Source organism: Peromyscus maniculatus, chromosome 9 (assembly GCF_049852395.1).
Source record: "Peromyscus maniculatus bairdii isolate BWxNUB_F1_BW_parent chromosome 9, HU_Pman_BW_mat_3.1, whole genome shotgun sequence".
In the NCBI taxonomy this organism is placed as follows: Eukaryota; Metazoa; Chordata; class Mammalia; order Rodentia; family Cricetidae; genus Peromyscus; species Peromyscus maniculatus.
The window spans coordinates 10,390,067-10,400,326 of NC_134860.1; the positions used below are offsets into that span (position 1 = coordinate 10,390,067).

The following is a 10,260-nucleotide window of genomic DNA, read 5'->3' on the forward strand; positions in this document are numbered from 1 at the left end:
TTTATGTGCTTTTATTTCTAACAAGTTAATTTTTTCATAGATACTTTTCCTTCTGTCTTTCTCTCTCTGTTTCTGTCTCTGTCTCTCTCTTTTTCGACAGGATTTCCCTATGTAGCTCCAACTGTCCTAGAACTAGCTCTGTAGACCAGACTAACCTTTAACCCAGAAGTTTGCCTGCCTCTGCCTCCTTAGTGCAAGTATTACAGGCATTTACCACCACTGCCAAGCTACTTTTCTTAATTTCAGTTTACCCATATTTTCCTTAAATTCTTCAGTATACTTAAAATTGCTATATCAGTGATCTTGCCTGTTATTCCAAGCTTGAAGTATCTTGGGTTGTTTCTATTGAGTATTTTGACCCTATTACATATCACATATCTATGCTTCTTTGACAATGAATTGCATTCCAAGCTTCTTCCCAAATCTGGGATTTTTTTTCTCTCACTGTTCAGCAGTTTCGATGATATATTGTAGGACACTTTGGTGTGCTGTTTTCTTTCCACTGCAGGGTAATGTGTTTTGCTTTGCAGGCAGTTAAGTTACCAATAAATAGTTTCTAGGCTTCCAGACTTAGTTTCAGTCTGTTTAGAATGAATTAAGTGCAGTTTCATTATTGCTTATTGGTTTTGACTTTGAAAATAATTTCCTCAAGTAATTCTAGGGCAAGCCCTTTACTCCGGGGCATGAGCTCCTGTAGGCGTGAACTTTACCTAGGCTGGAACTGTGAGGTGTCCCAGGGCTGTGCAACCATGATATCTTCACTAAGCTCCACTTCCACAGGGTTAGATGTCTTCTAGATCTGTGAGGTTTCACTTTGCTCACTGGAGCCCAGCTCTCAGGAAAGATTTAACCAGGAGGAAAATCCTGTGCAGATTCTCAGGGCTTGCTGGGAAATTCATTTTACTTCATTACTCTGAGTCTCCTGGACTTCTCATTTTTTCCTTCCTAGCTCAGTGAAGCCCTTTCTCCCTGAAACGTACTCCCTCATCCTTCCCCAGCGACTTAAAGTACTCCCTGAGAGGCAGAAGACAAAATGTACATGAAGCTCACTGTGTGTGACTTCTTCTCTTAAGTACCACGGGTCTCTGCTTCCTTTGGCTAATTACTAACTTTCTTTGTACTTATTTGATTAATTTTATAATTATTTTTAGCAGGAAAGCAAGTCCAGAGCCAATTATTCTGTGATGACAATAGATATAAAACCTGGCCAATCAGCTTGCATTTTGATTCAAGTGTTCTGCCCACTTTCGTGCAATCTTTTTGACTTGTGTTTCAATATTGGCCCCTTGTATTTGTTTTTGGGGATCAGTCGCCTCCAGCTGTGACATGAGCTACTAGAGGCGTAGCTGTCCCTGTGGAAAGAACATTCTTGTGGAACTTGACTTCCTTCCTAGACTAACCACTTAAGTTATGATAAAAGATAAGTTAGATATAAAACCTTAAACTCACAAATATAAGATAGATAGGATATCTTCTTTAATATTGTAACTGTAATTCTTGCTCAATAATTGTTTTGTTATATGTAATTTTACCATGTTAAAGTTAAAATCTTCCTTAAAAAAAAAAAAAAAGAAGAAAAGGGCAAGTGCTGTGGATATCGCTCTATATAAATAAAACACTGATGGCCAGTGACCAGACAGGAAGTATAGACAGGACAAGGAAAGAGGAGAATTGGGGAAACAGGAAGAAGGAGAGAGAGACACTGCAGCCACTGCCAGGACAAGCAGCATGTAAAGACACCGGTTAAGCCACCAGCCACGTGGCAAGGTATAGATTTATAGAAATGGGTTAATTTAAGATATAAGAACAGTTAGCAAGAAGCCTGCCATGGCCATACAGTTTATAAGTAATATAAGTGTCTGAGTGATTATTTTATACGTGGATTGTGGGACTGCGGGGCTTGGTGGAACCTGGAGAGAAGCTCTCCAGCAACAAATGGCAACTTACAACTGTGGAACAATTAACTAATCACTCTGAGCTCCAAAACAGAGCTGAAAATAGAGGCAGCCGCACTGACCACTGACAGGTGCTGACACTGTCACTATGTGACGCTTACCTTAGGCCAAGAACAGTCTTTAACGCTTCTCAATCACAGGCTCACTGTGAGAATGTGAACAATGCTGTGGATGGTCAGTGGTTCTGGTTTGGAAGGGACGGAAAAAAGGGTGGGCACTGACAGGTCCAGGGACCAATCACTGCATTATCACCCAGGCTCATTCTTCTTTCTAATGGTCCCATTTTGTCCCTACCAACAAGAACATGTAACTCCTCCAAGGGTGGGAGACTGGCCAGTTCCCAAATTGGGTGTGTGTGTGACTGATGGCTATAGATGTTATGTGCTAACTTTCTATAGGAATATAATCATGCCATTAGAGCATTGTATATTCTCTGGTACATCTACAACTAAGAGCATTCATGATTTAAAAAGCCTGAAAAAATAAATGATTTAAAGTAGGATTTAGTAAATGAATGGTTTCCATGGGGCATTTAATTTTCTTTTCTTGGTGCTCAGGAAAGATAATAGCTTTCTTCATCAGGGCTGTTGAATAATCCTTAAACCTGGTATCAGTTAGTGTAGCCTTAGTTTTAGTGATAGTAATTCTCAACCCCCAGAGATTTGGTGTAATTGCTATGGACTAGGTATTTGTAATTCCCTCAGTTTGTATGTTGAAATCCTAAGTCCTAAAGTAATGGTATTAAGGCTAGGCATTTATGGGGGTAATTAGGTCAGGAAGACAGTACTCTTGGGAATGATATTCATGCCCTTACAAAAGATACCTACGAGTTACCCTCTATACCATCGCCTCTACCCTGTGAAGTTATGGTAGGAAGATAACATTCTATGAACCAGGAGACAGGTCTTCATTGACACCAAATCTGACTGCACCTTGATCTGGTCTTCCCAGAGTGCTTTGCTGTTGATTATCCAGTGCATGGTGCTTTGCTTTAAAAAACAAATACTTTAAGGCAGACATTGGTCTATTAAGGGTGATGCTATTGTAATAAATGCTGAAAAACCGTGGCTTTGAAATTGGGTGATGGGGAGAGACAGAAGAGTTCTGAGATCTTCCTAGAAAAACTATACTGCTGTGAATGAACCTTTGGAGGTGAATTGGTGAGGGCTCAGGGAAAAAAATAAAGCTGTGGAGGAAGACTTATTTTCTTAGAGAATACTTAAGTAATTATGGCCAGAATATTGATAGGCATGATGATCTGACCATCTTCAGAGGTGTCAGGAGATGCAGGGTGGGTTTTAAAATGGTAAAGAACTTAGGTAGATCCTTTTCATGTCCTAGTGTTCTGTAGAAGGTATATGCATGGGCCAAACTGGGTGCTTGGCTGAGAATTTTTCTGTGTTGAAGAAATCACTTCATTTGTCTTGAATGCAGGTTACAAAATGCCCAAAAAGAGAGATGATTTCAAGGCAGGCTGCAAGGGGTATCAATGCTCAGAGGCACTGGAGGACAGAGCGTCAGGTAGGGATGACTGCTCTCGATCCTTGAGGGTAAAGGGAATTGTCCGGGCTTGCACTAGAACCCAATCAGTCCCTCCTTATTAGAAGGAGAATATCCATCCCATGCTTCTCTCCCTACTTCATTTTGGAAAAATCTGTTTTAATATAGGTACTGAGCAGAAGAAAAAATTGTCTTAGAATGGAAAACTTAAATCGAGTCTTACCTAAATTGTACTTAAGTGATATTGAAGTGAGACATTGGACTTGAAGCTTTTGTATTGATGGAACAAGTCATGATTTTAGAGCTTATTGGAATGAAGTAAATGTGACTGTGTGCAAAGAGAGTCTGGATTTTGTATACTAGGTAAAGAAAGTTTGTGTCCTCTCCAAATGCAAATGCTCAAGTTCTTTTTAAAGATTTATTTTTAACTATATGTGTACACATGAGTGCAGGTAACTGCAGAGGCCAGAAGATGCTAGCAGATCTTCAAGAGCTGGGGGGACAGGAGGCTGTGAGCTGTCCTGTGTGGATACCAGGACTGGAACTTGGGTCCTCTACTCTAATTGCTGAGGCGTCTCTCCAAGCCAATCATGTGCTGAGATTCTAGCCCCCAATCTGATGGTGTTAGAAGGTAGGATCTTTGGGAAGTGACAGGTCAAGGCCAGAGCCCTTATAAGAGAAGCCCCAGATAATTTTCTTATCATTTTCTACCATGTGACGTTCCAGCAAAAGGACTGCTCCCCATCTTCCACCAAGTGTCTGGTACCCATTTTCCACCAAGTTCATAGCAATCTGTTCTGGCAGCCTGAACGCATAAAGATGACACCACAGCTTGTTTCTCATCCCTTCAACTCAGTTTGTCAGATCTGGGGACTGGTGGGGGCGGGTAGAAAGTCCTGCTTCCTGCAGTTCAGTTTGTCAGGGCTTAAGGCTATCAAAGCTCCTTTTCTCCATGCGCCATAATCTCTGAGACAGTGGGGAAGAACACAACTCTCTTTGTCAGCTCTGGGCTTTGCATGTTTCATAGAATAGGCGAGTCTTTGAGCTACACATAACTTCCAAGGGATAGCAAAGGATATTCTCAGGCAAAGAACATTTGTGAACAGCTCTAATGACTACATTGTCCTTTCATGAGCTTCGCCAATCCAGGTTGGCCCATTGCAGCCACATTTCATTTGGCAACACTCACGTGTGCTTTTGCCAAAAGCCACCATGACTTTAAACTGGCCATTTGTCTCATAGACACATGTTCCATGCTTTGTCTTTAAAACTCTCTTGACAGATAAGAGTACATCTCAGTCAAGGCTTGTACCAGAGTCCATCTTTTCTAACAAATATTTTATTTTTAAGGCCATGAAGTCACATTTTAGTTAACATTAAAAAGATGTATCAAAGATAAAACATTTAAGCTTTTGTTAGAAAATAGATTCTGTGAGCTTTCATTGGCTTCTCTTTCTCCTAAAGCTTTCTTTTTTATTATTGCTGCATGATTTTATTACTATAAATACCTAAAGCTTCCTTAATTGACCAAGAATTCCATGTAAACTTTCATTCATTTGTGTGTTAGTTCAAAGAACTTTTTGTACCACAAGTAATTATCTTCAATTTCCTCACATTGCTTATAGAGTGAAGGCTTACAGAAGGGATAGCCCTCTGATATGTGAGATGTACAGTATGTTCACACTCGGCTGAGAAACTTTTTCCATCAGAAAGAGCCAGAGGACATTATAAAGTGCACAGTGAGAACTGAGCGGATATGAGTGTGTTTGGAGAATGAACTTTAATTATTTTAGTAGTACCTGTGCAGAATGATCCTAGGCTCTAGTTCTGACAGCATGGATTACAGGGACACGTCTTTCTCTGGCACATCTGGAATACGTCACGTGTCAGTCTCATACTACCTAGTTATAAACACTGTTAATATCAGGTCACGGAAAGTGATTCTTTTATATAGAAAAGCAATTGAGTCATAGGAAAAGGAAGACAAAGCTGTGGAATTTGTAACCTAAACATCAACCCCAAAATCCTACTCCAGTTCCTGTTCAGAAGAGGTCAGGGCATAGTTTGACAAACTTTGGACAGCATAATAGAGAAGGCCCCCACCCACTGCTTCTAGGCCTCCGGTTGTTCACACCGTGTTAGGCGATGTAATTTCCAACACCTCCAAGTTAACTGAGCTTCTCCCTCACTGCAGTGGTTTTCCCGGCAAAGCTTCTGCTCCGTCCCAGTACACACGCCTGTCTCTCCTAGCATCATGGCAGCTGTTTCTTTTCTGCCTCCCTCCTCCGCCTCCTCCGGTTCGCAGGTGATGGAAATGCTTCTATCAGCAAGGGAGGCTGCTCATGGACTTGATACCATCTTCTCGACTTCATTCAAGTTCTGCTAATTCAAGGAAATGAGCTGAAATTTAGTAAGGGAAAGGAAATCAGAGACTCTGGCTCAGGCACGCATCCTTCTGGATTGCTCTCTTATGATGATGTAATGCATCTATTGTCTCTAGTCATTTTCTTTAGTCTGAAAGTAACTGACCTGTTATTGATATAGGTTACCCTGAGTTTTCCTTATTAATATTTCTGGAACATACTGTCTTCTCCTTTTCTTTTTCTTTCAGTCTAAGTCACTGAATGTGAAGTGGGTTTCTGATAAACAGCTCACAGTTACAGTGTGTTTTTAAATAATCCACTCCATCGATCTCTGTTTTCTAGTTGGCAAATTTTGTTTTCTTGGTTTCTCTTTTCTCATCTCCTGATAGGTTACTTGAACATTATGGTTGTAGTCTGACATACCCCTGTCAAGTCCATCCTGTCTTGGATTTTCCTGTGTTTTCTCAGGATGTTACAATATATGTATGGCATGTGTGGATCAGTTTCTCCTGTTCTTCCCCCACCAGAAGTGATGGAAGTAAAATGGAGTAAGCAGAGCTTCAGAAGACTGCAGGACAACTGGTAAGTATTGGATCCTCAGTTATTTGGTATCTGCCACCCACTGATAAAATAAGCCAATCAAGCCTAATTATTAAGTTCAGGTTTAATCTGAGCAGAGCATTCCTGGGTGGTCCCAGGGGAATAGGAGAAGCCATGAGGGAATACCATGAAGGGAAGTCTTAGGGCAGTCCTTAAATACCCTCTGGGGGTGGAGCTGCTGTGTGGTGAGCTTTCTCAGCAGCAGGAGTTTGGAGAGGGCAGCTGAGGGCGGGGTTTGGAGAAGGCAGCTCCAGGAGATAACCCCCCAAACAACTAGAGAACAATGTTCCTATCCTAGATGTCCCAGAAGGAGAGAAGAATGAGACATTGATTGAAAGAGTGTTTGAAGACACAATGGCCGCAAGTTTCCAAACTTTGCACAGATTTGAGAGGTTTAGCAAATGCAAGATATGACGCATTCAAAGAAATCCCAGCCAAGGCATGTCATAATGAGTTCAGAAAGTGAAAGAGAGAAATTCTTGGAAACAGCCAGAGAGAATCACAGCCTCTAGGGAACCATTCTTTAGCATAACACGGAAATTCTCTGGAACCTGGCACCCACTAGGAAGCAGCACCACACGTCTGTCAACTGTGATTCTATATCTGGACAAAGTATCCAGAATAAAAGGCAATAAGGACATTCATGGGCAGAGAAAAGTTTGTCAATGGCAATCCTGAGATTAATAGATGCTTGAAGTCTTTAAAATAGAAAGCACATAGAAAAGAATTTGGAGCAGCAGGAAGATAGAGCAATATTATAGATCATATCTAAGTATTGAAATAAAAGCAATAACATCACCTGACAGTCAAGACAATGTAGTCAAAAGTTTAGAAAATAAGCCATCCTAGAAATTAAGTCAGTGCTTCACTCAAAGTGGCAAATTATTGAAGACTGCCAATGAAGCAAAAGTGTGCTCTTGGAGAGGGATCAATGGAGTTGAAACCCAAATCAGGAAGGAAACAGGCTGTCACTGCAGATTTTGCAGTCATTTAAAGAATAATAACAAAATGTTATGAGAAACCTCACTGAAAGAAAATTCACAACTTAGAATAAACTCAAGCCACAACTCGGGTAGGGTATATTCTATTGTGACGCAAACAGTAAAGTGGTTACCTGGACCACATCATGGGACCAAGTGCTTCCCCAGCACAGTGTTAGAAGATGGGCGTGGTGACACATCCAGGGCTGGCCTGGCAGACAGGTGGATTGCTGAGGCATGCTGGCCACCCACCCTACCCTGTTTGGAAAGCCTTTGGTAACAGTGACACCTTCAAAACCCAAGGTGAGTGGCTCCTGGGGAGCAGCAGCAAAACTACAGTATTTTCCTGATACCTCCTTACAGTAAGTAAATTGCAGTGTATTAAAGCACAATTTGTTGGACCATTTTCCATGCAATTAGATTTTCCTTTGAATATTAAGAGATTTATCAATAAGGATGAACCAAATAACCAAGATTTTGGTCACTACTATTTCAATACCACTAATTAATCATTTCTTTTCAGTATTTAGTGACAACTTATTTCATTCCCCCCTCAGAGTGGGTGGTCAGTCCCAAAGATCCTAGCAATGCTTGTGGGGCACGGAGTTCACCACCCTGTGTGCATGTTAACATCACCTGGGGCCTTTAACAGAATATGTCAGTCTGACTGAGTCTGTCTAGGGTTGGACCCAGGGATCAGTATTTATAAAACATTCCTGAAGGGTTTCTAAACATTACGGGGGATGTTAAAATGGAAACTGAGACACATAAAATTTTAACGAGTTTATTTATGCTAACAGGGATTCACGAGCTGTGAAACATCCAACCGAAGCTGGTTTAGGGAATCCACTGAGGGACGAGAAGGGGAAGGCTTTATTCGGGTGAACACAGAAGGAAAGAAACACGATTGGCTTCAGTTATACAGCAGTTCTGTTTGATCTTGCTGGCTGGAAAAAAGTCCCCCCATTATATGTTAGTTGGCAGTTTCTGATTACTTAACCTTTGTTCCATTTGTTTTTACAATGAAGGTGTTTGTGGGCTGGCGAGACGGCTGAGAAGCAAGTGGTTGCTGCACAAACCTGACAAGCTGAGTCTGAACCCCAGAACTCAAGATGGAAGAAGAGGCAGGAGTCTTGACGGATGTCTTCTGACCTCTGACACATAGATACACTACTGATTAAAAAAAATTGAAGTAAACAGAATAGAGGTATTGGTATGTAGCTCATGGGCGTTACCCAGTGTGCAGATAAAGCAAGGTGATGGTCGCTTGTGTGGTTTTGTCTTCCTTTTGGGTCTGGCTCCCAATTTAATCTAATGTAGCAATTCAGAGAGGCAGAAAGTATGTGACTAGCAGAGGCTGAGTTTAAGAAGAGGCTGTTGGAGGAGGAACTTTGAGAATGGCCATGAATGAAAGTTTGATTTCCAAACCAAAGTGGTGGTATGGGAGGACCACATCTGGGCCACAGCTGCAGGAATATCCTTTAGAAAAAGTGCATGTCCCAAAGCTTAAAGGGAACATCTTCCCTGGTGCAGTACCTTATTGAATATTGCCCAGTCTCCTTGTACTTCTCAGGCTTTGGAAGAAAGTCATCTTCCTTTTGTTAAAACATACAGTGGTGTCCTTACAGGGAGCCGCAACTAGTTAGCAGGTGGAAGAAGAAAGACATCTGGGGGTTAGGACTTAGCCAAACTTAGCCAGTACTCAATACACACCATGCATCATTACTGTTGTTGTTGTTGTTGTTAAACTGTAACTTTCAAAGTCTCCAGGAGCATTTCCTAAGGAGCTGCATCATGAAGGGGACCATCAGTTTCTGAGTACAATTAAGAGGAGAGTGACCATTCCAGGCAGAGAGAGCAGGATATGCACAGGCCCAGAGACAGGAGGTGATGAGCAGTCTTAAAGGAAATGCATATGGTTTGGGATTACTGGTTCATGCATGATGGAAAGAAGAGAGAGGCAAGAGTGTGGTCAGGTCTTGAAGATCACAAATGGAATTAGGAAGTATAGATCGGATGCACCAGCAAGTCTGCAGACCTCCATTCATTTTCCATAGGCATTCTGAGGAAAGTGTGTTCTAGAAACAGATGAATGCTGGGGCTTCATAGCTCTAGTGTTAAGGGATCTTTTTTTTACAGTGAAATTTTGCATTTGGAAGAAGTTTTAACTGAACACAATTTTTCTTTTTCTAAACATAATTTTTTAATTGATTCTTTGGGAAATTCACATCATGCACCCCAATCCCACTCATTTCCCAGTCCCTCTGTATCTGCCCTTTACCCTTGTAGTGTCCCTCACAAAGGAAAACTTCAAAATAAAGAATAAAAATAAAATAAGACTAAAAGTAAAATAAAAAATAAAAATAAAAACACTGATTTAAAAAAACAAATGTTGTAGTCAGAAGGTTTCTCCAGTCCCACCAGTCCCCCACAGTCCCATGGCCCACTTATAAAATAATCACTCACACTCAGAAGCTTATATTAATTGTAACTGCTCGGCCATTAGCTCAGGCTTATTACTGACTAGCTCTTACACTTAAATTAGCCTATAATTCTTATTTATGTTTAGCCACATGGCTTGGTACCTTTTCTCAGTTCTGTCTTGTCATCTTGCTTCCTCTGTGTCTGGCCTGTGATTCCTGACTCTGTTCTTCCTCTTCCCAGCATTCTCCTCGTCTGTTCATCCTGCCTATACTTCCTACTTGGCTACTGGCCAATCAACATTTTATTAAAAAAAAAAAAGTATGCAAAATCATTTTTCCCACAGCAAATAGTTAAAAAAAAAGCAAACAACAACAACAAAAACAAAAAACAAACAAACAAAAAAAACCAACAAACCCACTTTATTCCTCCATCTTTCTG

General features: G+C 41.0%; 1 long non-coding RNA gene across 1 annotated transcript in view; it reads left to right on the forward strand.

Moving 5' to 3' along the window:
• Window positions 1–9,668, forward strand: part of LOC121832039 (uncharacterized) — a 50,233-nt gene extending 40,565 nt beyond the window's left edge. Inside the window, exons 2-3 of the long non-coding RNA XR_006075555.2 lie at window positions 6,346–6,400; window positions 8,427–9,668. This is a non-coding gene — a long non-coding RNA (uncharacterized LOC121832039). The remainder of the gene's footprint in view (window positions 1–6,345; window positions 6,401–8,426) is intronic.
• Window positions 9,669–10,260: the final 592 nt, after the last annotated feature.